Below are 15,773 nucleotides of genomic sequence, written 5' to 3' on the forward strand. Positions count from 1 at the left end.
TTGTTTAACTGATTAGCAATTTGTTTTCTAGAAAACTCCTTTGCCCACAGGACTGTTACATAAGCTTGGGGATAATCTAGCAATTAGGCTTTTGTTGAATGCTATGCAAAATCGAGGACTTCAAAGACATTTTTCGTTCATATATTAACATTTGTTGAAGATTTACAGCCCGTCAGGATCTTAGTTTTAATATCTCTAGGTATTTGCCACATTTCAACTCGTCAAAAAAGTGCATTTTACAAACATGAGCAATTCCCCTTAACAAGAAAATTTTGCTCAGTTGTTTTTCCGACAAGAGTTACTCATTATGGAAATGCATCACTCGAAGGCTTTTACTTTTTTAACATCCCGCAACTAACTGTCATTTCTTCAATAGCAAATTGACCTGACGAATTAACGCTCAAAAATGGTTTGATGTTTCAGCATATTTGAACAACATTAATACTCCTTATCCACCTTGTTTTAGATAACCCAATGTAAATGTCAGACTGTCCCAACAAATCGCAAGAATGCCTCTGAGCATAATGAAAATATGGAATTATTACAAAGTAATACATTGTAGATATTTTTAAATGATATCGCTATTAGACATAATGCTGTAAGTATAATCATGGTCATGCAAATACAATGCGTTCGGCGTTTTTGATTCGTAATCTAGTTTAGATAGAAAGAACGTTCAATGGTGGTAGAGATGTCTATGCCAGTACAATGGGGTATCTATTATAGATTAAAGCGAGTGGTCTTTGCCAGACGCTATTTTTCTACAGACGCATGTATGTCGGAGTGTAGAGGTTTTTACCAAGGAAATCATTGTCATACTGAGTTTCCAGCTTATGTACTGGAAAAAGGATTTGACATAGGTGGACTTGAACTACTTGGTATTATTGTAGTCTTAGACTTTGGTTATGTTATATGCAAGTCATGAAAATTGTAGTTTATTGTGATAAAGAAGCAGTGTGTCAGGGTTTGAATACAGGGAGATCAAGACGTCGTAATTTACAAAAAGGTTTACGAGAAGTTTGTTTCTTTGCAGCAGTCAGTGGGAAATAAGATCAATTCATTCGTTTACTGCAAAATGCAGGGTGGCGGATTGCCCGTCTCGATGGTGAAAACATAAGAGATTTCGTTATGAATTTTATAGTTTGACCAAAAGTTGAAGGAGTGTTTAGTTACTGATCAAGATTTAATCCTTTTTAAATAATTGGTAATTACTTGTGCTTGTCTTTATAGTCGGAACAGGAAATATTCCGATTTAAGTTTTATAGTTTGACTTGGAATTACAATTTAGTGTACTGTTTGTAATTGTTCATGAATGTAGTTTTATTAAAATGTGGTTACGAGTGTAGTTTACTTATGTATTGTTGTTGTAGCAGAACAAGCTTTTATATAAAATAAAGTATTTTCAGATGAGCAAATGAAGACTCTTAAAACGGACATAAAATACTTCAATATTTCAGCTCATGTCGAAGGTAGTAAGAGAAATTTGAAGATTCAATGGGAGGCTTTTTATTTGTTTTGTATTTACTTGAATTTATGTGTTTACCTGCCTCTACTCGTACATCACATTTGTATGCACAGTATCTTAGTAGATCTTTTAAGTCAGCTTCCAGTACTCGTGATTATTCGAGTGGCATTATATTTATTCATCAGTTGTTATGTTTAAATTTAGATGGAAGCTGAAATTATAACTCCAGCTATTTTAGGTCAAAATCATTGTTTTCTTCATATTTTAAGTTTGAAGACAATTTTGTTTATGTGTGTTTATTTTAGTTTGCGTTTTTCTTATTAGCTAGGAGTCTAATTTGGTGCCAACTTCGTTGAGTGATTAAGCTTAGAATAAGTGTTTATTGCGCTCGGATGCTACTGTGTTAGAAGATAATTTAGTGGTTTCCATAAATTGGTCTGAATCGATTCAAATTGCATTTTTAAGCTACCTGGTTTATGCGCCTACCCTGTTTCGGCTTATTTTAACATGTTTAATGCTAGCAAAGGTATAACTACAGCTGCTTTGTTTTGGTTTTGAAAAGATAAACCTGTTACTTATATATTCGTAAATGTTTTTAATGTTGGACTGGATATTTCGTTGTATTCTTCTCATTCTTTTAGACATGGTTTTGCAACTTTATCTAACAAAAATAATGTTTCAGCTGAAAAAATCATATTCTTGCAGACTGGTTTTGATTTTAAAAGCGACATACTTCTTACGATATTTCAGATAAATTCAGTACTATTAGAAGTATTTCTCCAACCTTTTATGTGTTGTATGGAATTCAATAATATTTCAGTCTTTATTTTATTTTGTTTTGTATGGCCGCTGGTTTATCATGTACATGTTTGTATCTGAACTGTTTGTCGCATTATTTGTTTTTGTTTGTTTGACATTAACTGTTTTACTTGCTACAGTTATGTCTATTTCGCTTGATAAAATGTTGTTTGATAGTTACTGTGTGCTTGCTACTGATGTTAAATATTCATATTGCTTTATTAATAATATTTCTGTCAATATGTCTGACTTGTTTGTTGATCATATAAGTGTTTTGGCGAAACTTTAATACAGCCATTTTGTTACAACCGTCTCGTACTGCTCTTTGACATTTCACATGATATATGTCTGTACACACTAATGCTTTCATTTGGTATCCATCGTGCACATTGTGCAATTAAATCGGTCAGTTGATACGAAAACTGTATATAGTTGCAATACGCGAGGGAACTTGAGTGCATTATTGGAACCCTTGTCAAATTATAAAAGGCTATTTATTGCAAGATCAGAAACACAGTCGCTGTACTTTTATCTAACACGTTCTATTATACAAAACACAGGGCATGTTTTGTAAATATGATCAATTTGGTGATTTTTTTTAGATAGCTGAATATGAAATCTCCGAAAATATTAAGCGAAGGTAGGATAAGTGATTACATCGACGACGACTTATGATTAATACGCCCTATATTATATATGTTGAATCTAAGATAAGACAATTCCGACTTCAACTATTATTAGAGTAAGCTAGAAATACCTACAATGCATTATGAGCATTCCATACGCAATGATACTGCCAGCCCACTTTTAGTGCAACAATGCATAGCACACGAGCCGAACACCTAATTTAACAAAGTATAGTCTTAGGCTGATGGGGAATACGAAGGAGGATTACCACTTTTCCGGCTTGGTGAACACATATTACCATAGTTTTATTATGTTCTTTTTTCTGTAATTGTATATATCAATGTATGATTTATAGAAACTAGTCTTGCTCTCGCAAACCTGTTTGAAACGAAGTTTGCGATGACCATGACAAAATCGTGTCTTTGTTCATCACAAACAAATTGCTTTGACGCCGTAAAGTAATACCTGAAACATCTTCTATAGTGTAAATAATATGAAATGAGGCACTGCCTTCGACGGGTTCTCTCAGAAATGCACCCGGATGTATACGTATTTACAGTAAGTTTCAAATCAAATCAAATCAATTCAAATTTTATTTTCAGTCGGTATGACATAACAGAGAAAACATTAGCTATGAATAGCTTTTAAACGACTACATATATATTATAACAAGCATATATTTATAAACATATTTTAAGTATTAAAGAAATTGTATTTAACTGAGTTAGCACATGCTTATAACATAAATACAGATGTCATATACAGTATACACATTTATAAACTGAGATGCTGCCGCTAATCTTGACTGTAGTCTAAAAAGACCTTAAGATGAACTTAATAAAGAACTGAAAAGAAAAGTAGCATAAGCGTGCATTTCTTAAAAGGATACTAAAAACACAAATCAGCTTGAATCAGATTCAAGATGACCTGATTAGCACCAGCCTCTCAGAATTTGCAGCAAACATTTATGCCGTGAACATGCAAGCACATACACATACATTAAAGCAAATGTAAGTTTCACTTTTTCGTTATTCTAATTCATATTGGTCACAACTCGAACTCACATGGGTTTGTTTACAGGTTACATAAATACAATGGTCCATTTCAATAACTTAAACAAAACTATTCTACCTGTGAGGTATGGTGAAAATAACATTTTTGCAAACAATCTAACGGCGTAACACCACAAAAAATAATAATATAAGCCTCACTACACATCTGAATAACTGACCCCGGTAACTTGTGTATATCTAAAATGATATAACTAATCTCCAATTAGAGCAAATGTTTATGTTTTGCAAAACAAGACCAATGCTTTGAGGTATTTGTTCATTTATGAGTTTTAGTTCAGACTATTTCAGTGATAAATCATTATCAAAAAATAAAAGAGAGCTATGTTGTTAATTATTATTTAATGAAATGACTCATTTTTGCTTAAGTGTAAGTAACACTATTTAACTATTTTAGGGTTTGATTTGCCAAATTATGTTAATATGAACAACTGCCAGTGCTTTATGTTTTGTTTTATTCATAAATTAAGAAACCTAACTCAATTTAAACAAAGCTTGCAAAAACAATTTCTAAAACAAAATATATGAATGATTCGGCGGGGAGACGGTTCTTAATCGCCATTAGAAAGGGAACAGGTCTTGTTGTATCCAGCTACTCGTGTGCATGTTATCTCAAATTATATGGTCTGAAGATGAATATTTTGAAACAGAGAACATCATTAAATGTTACGAATACCAATTTATTAACTATAACAAATGGCGTGAAGAAAACCAATCTCTCAAATATTTGAAATGACATGAAGATTACCCATTTTTCAAATATTTGAAATGCCATGAAAAATACTCATTTTTCAAATTGTGTCTAGGAACACTGATCAGAGGTATAATGCTGAAATAAGCGGCAGCACTACTACAGTCTGATAAGCCCAACAAATCTTTAATCAGCTATTGCAAACACAACAAATAAATGATAGCACTGCATATTTTTAATTCTAAAATATAATTCTTTTTAAGGACCTAGGATAAAATATTCCAATAATTGAATACCTTGATAATTGAGTCCAAACTATCCTGAATAAATTACAGAATTTATAAATATTAAACAAATGGAGAGATTGACTTAAGTCACAAGATATCTCTTGAATAGCCACAAACCTTTATTATAACCGGACAAATACACAATGCTATGGTATACGCAATGAATGGTTTTACATAGGATATAATTACTTAAAATACCTAATGCAATGGGTTTACACAGTTTATATAACTTCAAATACCCAATTCAATGGTTTTACACAATTTATAATGCATACATAAGAAAGCTTATTGGCTGACACTCTGTTTTGACCAGAGTAACTTTTCATGTTTACAACTCAAGAAAAAAAAACACGACTGGTTGCCATGTAAAATGGTTGCTTACTGCAATTCTTCTTAAGATTTTGTATTAAAGAATAACGTAATAAAAGTATGTTGAATTAATCTACAGAAATGAGAATATAAACAATTGGTTTTCTTTTTTTCAACATAATCAGAGTTATTTTACGTAAATTATGATTAGAAGATCAATACTGCAGCTAAAGGGCTTTTAAGTTTGTATGGGAAATATCTTCTGTAATATCATATAATTGAGTGATACAATTTACCTAAAAAATGGGTTGACTGTTAACAGTTAATGATATATAACATACTAATAACTTATCTTTTTAATATATCAGTACCATTTATATGATATCTGGCAACTATTATTTCATTTGTCAAATATAATCTTGATTACGCTGTAAAAAAGCAAGGGAATAACCATTCTTTAAACTTCTATCTATCCTAACATAATTATTACCTCAGGTGGTAAAAGTAATGGCTTTCTGAAACTCAAAGTGTTTGGTCTATAATTGTTAATAGTATATGCACCTTTTCCAGCTTCAAAGATTAGGGGTGATTTTGATAATCTATGAAGCGCGTATGTGTGTGTAGAGAAATTTGCATTAAAGTTCAAACAAAACAAATCGATTCTGCATCTTTGTCAGTGTATAAACAAATGTTAAATTGCTAAACCGTATTTGCCGGGTTAAGAACAAACTAAACCCAATTTTGTATGTATTTTGAGCAAACGTTATTATTCGCGAGCGCTTGTTTATACTCTCAATCTCGAGGTTTGTGTGTAAAATAATTGGAATGGTGCACCTCTATTTTATACATTATAAGTGGCAGAAAATACTTTTGACACTGTATAAATTTGAACCACCTCCCGAAAGTCTTTTTAGTGGGTGTTGCTTGCTATGCTAGTACCGGCTTGTTTCATTAAATTAGTATTGCTAAATAAATATAGTCCTGTTTCATAAAATTAGTTTTGCTTATATAGTCCTGTTTCATAAATTTAGTATTGCTAATATAGCCCTGTTTCATAACACAGAGTATGGTTAATAAAGTCCTGTTTCATAAAAGATCTATTGCAAATATAGCCCTGCTTCATTAAAAAATAGTATTTCAAATACAGCCCTGTTTAATAAAAAAGTATTGCTAATATAGCCCTGTTAAAAAACATAATATTGATGGTTCACAAGTAGTCCTGTTTCATAAAACAGAGTATGGATAAAATAAACAGATTCAAAATAAAACAATAAATACAATAGCGAGCTGCTATATAATTACATTTTTGTTACTGTGCCCATATAATTAAATTATTGTTACTGTTCCAAAGTTGTTTGTAAATTTAACGTTCATGCAATGGATTACAAAACTAACACTGTGGATATACACACGACAATGTTCATGACTCGGTCGACGGGCGGACCGGAAGCAAATGTGGTCCGTGTGAACGCCGGAAGAGGTCTTCCCGTGCTGACCAATACTGTCAGTCCTGCTCGGAGTTTCTATGTAACGACTGTTGTGAGGCTCATAAAATATACAAACCAGGTGACCACGACATACGACTCGCAAGCGAAGCAGTAAGTGAAAAGAAATATGTTGATATGAAAGGATTGGATTGTTGCTTGGAACACAAGAAAGCGTTTGTTGTTTTGCAAAGATCATGACGAGCTATGCTGTGAAATTTACGCCCTTGCCCATCATCGAAAGTGTGACAATCTTCATGAAATTGCCAAGGTAGTAGAGGACTACAACCTAGATGATGGGAATTTAACCCAGGAGGTAATATCCGCCATAAACAAAGCCACAACATATATAGAGAAAAGTACCCATGCCTTAACCAAAACAAAAACGCAGATGAGCGAAATATGTCAGCAAATTGACGCTTGTAAAGACAAAGCAATGAGAGCTTTTGACCGTTCTAAAGAGCAGGTTATAAAGGATATGACTGAGACGATCGAGAAAGAGAAAACTCGTCAGGAAAGTAGACAGTTGGCGGCAAACGAGGCTCGCGACTCCATTGATACGACCAAGTCCATATTTCAGGCTGTCAACAAAGACGGATCAGTAACGGAAAGGTTCATTGTAAAACAGGTGCTCCAGAAAAGACTTCAGGAGGCGAAGGCGACTTTCGCCACCCTGTACCTTATCGATTACTCTGTCGACTCAAATCTTCATTGGAAGGACAATAATATTCACCAGTTGTTCACTTGTACAGATGACATTTGTTATGTAGGAGTAAAACGCGATAACAAATCTACTAACGATCTTTTAATCCGTAAGAAATGTATAAGTGCACCAGTACAATTCGAACTCATGCAAACCGTGAATCTCGTGAAGACAGGGAACGACAAGAAGGAGCCATTAATAACCGGACTGGACTTTTTGCCGGAGGAAGAATCATCGCACTGGATGACTATAACTGTAAATGTTTTGTTTTGAGTGACACGCTAAAAAGAGCGGAGACGTGTTATACGTTTCAAACTCATCCAAGGGACGTAACATGTTACTCTACTAACGATATTGCTGTTACCGTTAGTTTTGGAGATGTCCGAACCATCTGCCTGTTGACTGTGGGCAGTGACAACACGATTACGTTAATTAAAACGCTATCCACATCCACTAAATGCTTTTCCATATGTCCACAGAATGACTGCGAATTTGTGGTGAGTACCTTGAATGATCCGCGCCTTGCCCGAATGATCGACAGGGAAGGGAAAGAGAGCAACTTTAACAACGTAACGTTTCCAAGGACACATTATCAGTTTGATGATAGTTATGATTGCATGTATATGTAATTGATATTCATTTTTTTTTTAATTTGTCATGTATGTCTTATATTTTGAGAAATACTGAAATAAAGATCGTCCAGTATAACATACGTATCTGCAAGAGTATGTCCAGTAGTACTAAATGGGAAATTATTCAAAGATACAAGATTTAGTATTTCATCTGAGACAACACATTCAATTATAAACACATCATAAATCTGCAAGTTATACATACAGTACATACAGTAATACACGTTTATCCGTATCTCACCTAGTGCATTACGGCCAAATTCAACGCTGCTGAGTCATCACAAGTATCACTGCACAATGTTAAAATGACGTCATAAAATAAAAAAAATGCGTCATTAAAATGCCAAAACAATTTTGTATTTTAATTTACTTAAACCAGAAATGTATATAATAAACGGTTTCTGCAAATAACTACTCGAGTCGAATACATCTGCCCGGATCATAATGCACTACTTATAAATGTTATATTAAAATGAGTTTGAAAACAAACAAACAATAAGTACACGTTAAGACCTAACACACACAAAAAAGCCCATTTCTAACCGGTTCAATAACTGATCAGATTAGGGCATTTCGTTTCGAATGAATACAGATCCATGACCCGATCTGGATTCATACTACAAACTATGTCGTCGGACAAAAAGCCTATGCACCAATGCACCAACATGAAACCAATATCCGAGTAAAGATCCGTGTAAATCCGTTTTTCTCTTTGCTGTTCGGTTAACGATCGTTTATCATCATTAATAAATTGTCAGAATGATCGGTACTTGCTGTAGCGTCTTTGTTTACAGAACATAGGGCAAATACAGTGTATACATTAAATCATGATAATGACCTTTAAATCAAAGTAGAATTGAAAGATAATCGCAATATTTAGAAGTGATACACTATTACCAATTGCAAATATGATATATACATTATATATATGATTGCTGTAATGTTTGTTCTCTATATTAACCATTAAGTCATCTTTCAAAAATTGTTTGATGCTACGCATGATGTCCTCAGTTAAATAAAAATGTAATCTAGATCATACGACATGATTAGGGGTTAATATTTACGAGCGCACAAAGAACAATGTTGTTTGTCCAATACAAATCCGGAAAAAGAAGAATGTAGTGAACACTTTTTATTGCAGCTAAATGGTGAATTGACATATCAAATATAAAATGGTCATGGACAGACATTTTTTTTCCAAATTGTGATAACAGGCCATAAATAAAGTTATTTAAGCCATCAGGCACGCAAGAAAAGTGCCAAGGATATCATTCCAGAGGTAATTGTCAGAATAGTTTTACATGGTAATACTCACTGGGTAATGATAAGTTATTGCATGATCACACAGAACGTTTGAATTGGTACACAATTTCTGAAGATACGTATAAAAACTATTGACTACCGTCCCCAATCTGGTCGTTAACGGCTCCGAAAAAAGCCGTAGTGTACCGACCAGATATATTGCGAACGAAAACAATTGTATGTAGATGTAATACAGACTGATCTTAATTTTATATCATTTATATAATGGTATACATAATAAGAATAAATATATATTTCTAAAAAGAACCCCTTAAACACTATATTGGAGATCTAAATAGCTACATATCACGAAAAGTATGTACACCAGACAAAAACAATACATAGACAAAATTAAACATTATCCTTCAAGTTGTACAAAGTAATAATATGAGTTTATGTCAGAATAAATGTTGAGTTCTAATTACAGTTTAACACAACAAGTTCGAAGCAAATGATCATGCATATCCAAGTATCCAATCCAATCACCCTCAAGAACTAAAAAGTAAAAAAAAAAATAATGCGGAGTAAAAATCGAAAAATCGAAAGCGGTGGTGTTTAACAAAAATCTAAAAACGTTTTAAGAAATAATCATTTGCAATACAAGTTTTTTTTAAAGAATTCTGATATATAATTTAATTGCAACCCAGAGCCTATACACTTCTAAGTTTAAAGTTTGATTTAAATAACCTTTATTTCTTTTAAATTAAATTGTGAACCAATGTGAGAAATATATTTTGTTCTTTTTCATCTTTCAATTTTTTTCACCGTGTGATCATACTTTCACTGACCTTCCTCGACATTCATGTTGCAAACTGGATGAACAGTTTATTTGAACCCTTCAGTTCTGCTGGACGTTCAGTAACATCAGCAGCTCCACAGTCAAAATGAGCCAAAGGAAATCCTGATCTGTTACTTAAATGGTGTGCAGTTAGTTAAGCTAGAAAGGTGACGTCTGGCACCATTTTGAGGATAACTACTTGACACAAACACTCCACTACACGTGAAGATGACCGCTTCCTTTAGAATATCTAAATTGATCTCTCCTTCTTTGACAGTCTTTTTCCCTGAGTAAATCATCTGTAATATTGAACAGTGTGAAATATTTATGCGAGAACTATTATTTTTTGACCCAATATTTCATGCATATGAAAATCATGACTTTCATGAATCCCCCAATCCTTACATGCAAGCATCTATTCACGGAGACATACAATGCTGGTGTAATATCCGGGTCCTGATACCGTTGTTTTATAATATTCGGGTCCCGATACAATAGTAGCCCGTCTTTGGCAGTTTTCTTTTCAACGTTATTGTAACACTTTTACGGTTGTTTTATTTAGGTAAGAACATATTTAATCATTATGCATAACAATTACTACACTCGAAGACCGTATTCGTGTTGTTGAATGTCTAATTGATGACAACGAACTTGTATCAATTGCCAAAATACCAATAAACAGAACAAAAGTATATACCGCCGTCGATCGTTCCTCGTACTTTGCTGACTTATTGACTGCAGGTAACATATATGTGTGTGGCATCTCATAGCACTGGCTCTCGCCCCAGAATCTACAATTTTTAGGATGTATTTCTAGTGACTATAACTACCATGCCACGCGTGACAATGACTGAAATACATATGACTACAGGCGAGTGTTTAGAGGCGATGTGGCTATTTTATGGCATAAAAAGCTGAATAATTTCATAGTTCCGCTAAATATTGAAGATCGTAGAATATTGGATATACAATTACAGCTAAGTCCTAACAATTTCGTATTTATCTTCCAATTATACCTACCATGTTCTTATCATTCTGTTGATACATATGTGCAGTATATTGATGTATTATATGATTTGTACAATACCTTCTGTGACAAAGGTTTGACAATGTTCATGGGTGATTCCAATGCCAGATTTAACACTAAACAATCATGTACCATAGATAAATCACTTTTTTCAAAGATTGTAACTTGTGTGCTTAAAATATGTTAGGCCTAAAAAAAATATATTTCCATTTCGGGTAACCCGACCCTACCTATAAAAATGCGCCGACCCTAACTATTTTTTACCGTTTATGATAAAAAAATATTCGTTAGCGAATTTAAAGTTATAAATGGCAGATAAATGCGAATTGGACGCTTGCCAATATATTGTAAAGCGCTCAGACGATTAAGATCGGATTTTTTTTTGTTATACGTGTTTTGATTGGTCGTGCAGTATGAATGTACAACAGATTTTGACAAAAAAAATCCCTACCTACCCTACCTAGAAATTTTGGGAGGGTTACCCTAAACAAACATAATTTTTTGGCCTTACCATTATGTTCGGGTTCAACAGATACATTTGTTTCATAGGACAACAATTCCAGCTCAATGATTGACTATATATGCCTACCATATGTACATGTTGATTTGGTAATGCATTGTGAAATTGCCACTGATCATTGTTTAAACGTGTCTAGGCACCGGCCCATTTTATGTTGTGTACATACTGATGTATTCTTGTATGATTGTAATCTTTAAAATGCAAATGTAAATGGCGTTAACTGGCGAAAAAGTAAGCCTGAACAAGTAAGGGAATAAAAAAGCCTAGTGCAACTTGACACGAATCTTAAGGATATTCAGTGCAATGAACTCCGTAAAGATGATCTTGATCACGCTTACAGCATTGTTTGCGATAAATTAGTTGAATACGCTAATCAGTCATTACCAAGAAAACGTTACTGTTCCTTCCTTACACCGTTAAAGTCATGAAAGACGTACGAAGTGAGTGGATGCGAGCAGGGCGGCCAAGAACAAAGGAGTCGAGTGAATTTGTCAACTAGAAATCAGATAAAAATAAGTTCCGCTACGTCCACAGAAAAGCAATTTTGATATACTTAGATACGTTGGACAGGCAACTTGATGAAGTAGCTGAAAGGGACTCTGTTACCTTTTGGAAACACGTCAATGCCAAAAAAGAAAACATCAAGACAAGGGAACGTTGCCGGCATAAAATTTGATGGTGTAGTTCACAGAAGCCGCGAGGGTCAAACAAACCAGTGGGGACTTGACTTTAAAAACCTTTATTCACAATCGAATTCCCCGTATTTTGATAATGAATGGGAAAGTTCAGTGGCAACCAGTATCACAGAAACTTTAAAATCGATAAAATCAGACACGCAGGCATTTGTATCAAGTGATGTTGTGTGCAAAATAATCGGGACTCTACCGAACGGAAAAGCGGGAAATGATGACGGCATTGTATATGAACATTTAAAGAACACAAAATAAATTATATCTCCTGTATTATCAAGTAAGTTCTCAAGTATGCTGATTTGTGGATATATACCAGTTATAATGAAGAAAGGGGTCATTATTACATTACACAAAGGCGGGAAAAGCGAAAAGATGAGCTTAGTAATTATCGCGCTATTACCTTGTCCTCATCTATTTTAAAACTGTACGAGGCCGTCGTGTTAGAAAGATGCGAAAATAAACTGTTAGAAAACCTCAGTAATCAGGAAGGTGGATTTCAAAGGGACTTGCATGTACTATGACATCGTTCGTCTTACGCGAAAACCTACATTTTGCCCAAAACATCGTCACTCGTTTACTTGTGCTTTTTAGATGACCTTAGGCCTCCGAGCATGTGTGGCACCTTGGGCTATTATTTAAACTTAAACAGTGTGACATTGATGATACTTCGTTAATTGCCATGAAGGAACTACTTTTTCACTCTCGTAGCTGTGTAAAAAATCAAGGACTTATGTCAGATGACTTCCCCGTGTTATAAGGCTGCCCACAGGGCCAGAGGTGCTCGCCGATTATGTACCAAGTGTTTATCGATGGGCTTATAAGGCAAATAGAACATAGTGGCTTGGGACTGTGTATTTATGGTCAAAATATGAGTTCCCCAACATTAGCAGATGACATGTTACTACTTTATTCTCGAAACCAGCCATGGACCAAATATTAGTCATTTGTTGCCAATATTCCAGGAAATGGAGTTATTTTTATAACTCAGACAAACGCAAAGTCCTCGTGTTCAACGAAACAGTCAGTCACCCACTTGACCGCTGTTTTGAACTTGGACCTGACAAGATTAACGAATGTGACTATTATACCCACTTTGGATTTATAACGGGCAAAAATCTTTCATCGAAACAAGTAATGCGCGAAGCGTGTTCTCGACTTCTCGTCGAGTGAAATATTACACCTGGAGCGTGCGCATTGATTTTGTTTAAAGCACATCCAACAAATGCCAAAATATGTCAATGTAAATTTTGCTCTTCTTACACTAGATGCGTTACCAATAGAAACATACATCGATCATAAAAAGCTGCTCTTGTTCGGCCAATTATGTCGTTTGCAGGATGACTACTTAGCGAAAGTAATTTTATCCATCGTCTTGTTCGCTTTTAAAACGGCGAACAACAGCGCCTTGGTTTTATACAAGATATTGTGAGAATTTTAAACAAGTACGGCCGAATAATGTTTTAGAACAATTTCTTATTTGCGGGACATTTCCTTCAAAGTTGACCTGGAAACATATACTGAAGAGAAACGTGCTAATATATGTGAAAACATCATTGTTGAACACTCTGGTGCCTGTTAATGAATGGCTATATCCAAATTTCATTGCGGATGGCCACTGTTCAAAACTCTGGACTGTTGGGAGGAACGAAAATAAAAGAACAACAATGTGCACCTCACTTCTCAAGCTGCTGGAGAGTTAATTTAAAAACACTTTGTAATGCGCTGCAGTCGATGCGGTTTGCTTACGGAGAATGCTACAGAATGAGGCTAAAAGAAAACTAGTTTGGGATGCGTTATGTAATTTAAGTCAAACGCTGTTCGTACAAATATTAAACATCAATAGCAACGAACAGTGTCAGTTCATTTTGAAAATTTCTACTGACAACAACGGTAGAAGTCCACGCCATATGAACCTGGCAACTTCATTGTGCAGATTACTAAGTTAACGCTGTGTCAAGATCTTACTTATTAGCCTGAGCTTAAATGTCTTAATTTTCGATTTTCGTTAAGACAACCTTGCCACTGGCAGTAATATAGAACTTATTTCGATATTGCAGTTGTTATATGTTAGTTTGAATTTGAATTAGTACCGTCTCTAAAATTTCTTTACAAACTATATATATATATATATATATATATATATATATATATATATATATATATATATATATATATATATATATATATATATATATATATATATATATATATACAACCTATTAATGTCATTGTATGTTGACAGTACTATTATCACTTTTGTATTATGTCATTTGTTTATGCTTATTTGTTTATTGCAATCATATTGCAATAATCCATATACACACTGTTGTAATTAACCTTCTGTATATGTATATATGTTTTGCTCTCCAACCTGGAGGAATAAAAAATATCTATCTCTATCTATCTATTTAAATAAAGTTGTAAAACCTGGAGTTTTCGACTGGTAAATGCTGTTTATTGTTCAATAAAAAGTAATCATAAAAAAAACTGATGAAAAAATCATATTTAAGTTGTTTTCGCTGACGAAATATGTTGTTTGTCTTTGCTCATAGAGCTCAATACCAGCCCTTTACAAAAATACAAAATGGGATGACATAATGGAATGCTCACAAACTGGTTTAAAACTCGGTGAAATTAGCCTTAGTTTACACTGATAGTACGAACTGATATACCAAAAAAATTACTGATAGCGATATTGTATTTTATTACATGATATGTTTATATTGTCTTGTAACGTTGTGTGTCTATTTGGCCTCGCATCTTGTACCTTTAATCAGGATCTTTCTGTTTCAGGACATTGGGATTGCCCCTGTACTGTATATTTCTTTCGTTATGATTCCGATGATTATGCGGAATCTGCTGTAATGTTTTATTGCGAACATTTGATGAATGATGGCGGAATACGAAACAGTGGGAAAGATAAACAAAAAACGATGTGCATTTTTATTCAAGGCATGTGAGATCTTATCAATCAAACGAAGCCTTCAAGAAAATAATACAATACTTTACCAATTGCAGGCCTAATCTGTTCCCATCACAGAAGTACATCTCAGGACGTTGTCGGAATTAAAAACGGTAATTAGACCGAGCTTTCGACCACCAGTTTACAACTGGTTTGCAAATTGCATTGCTATAAGACGATAGTCGCGTTACCGCATAATCAATCCTAATGTCCTGTACCAATTATATACGAATTCTATGCGAATTCTTAAACTGTTTTAAAAGTTGAAATAAGTAGAAATGAAAGGTAGATACAATTTTATTTTGTCGTTTTTCGGAGTTAATTTGCCTACCGACGCTGAAACTTTTATGAATAAGCACCAAGCATCACACCAAAAAAAACCCATCGTGTTGAAATGTAAGGGACAGTAAAATTTGGTCACAGTCA

This window comes from Mya arenaria, chromosome 15 (genome assembly GCF_026914265.1).
Source record: "Mya arenaria isolate MELC-2E11 chromosome 15, ASM2691426v1".
Taxonomy (NCBI): domain Eukaryota; kingdom Metazoa; phylum Mollusca; class Bivalvia; order Myida; family Myidae; genus Mya; species Mya arenaria.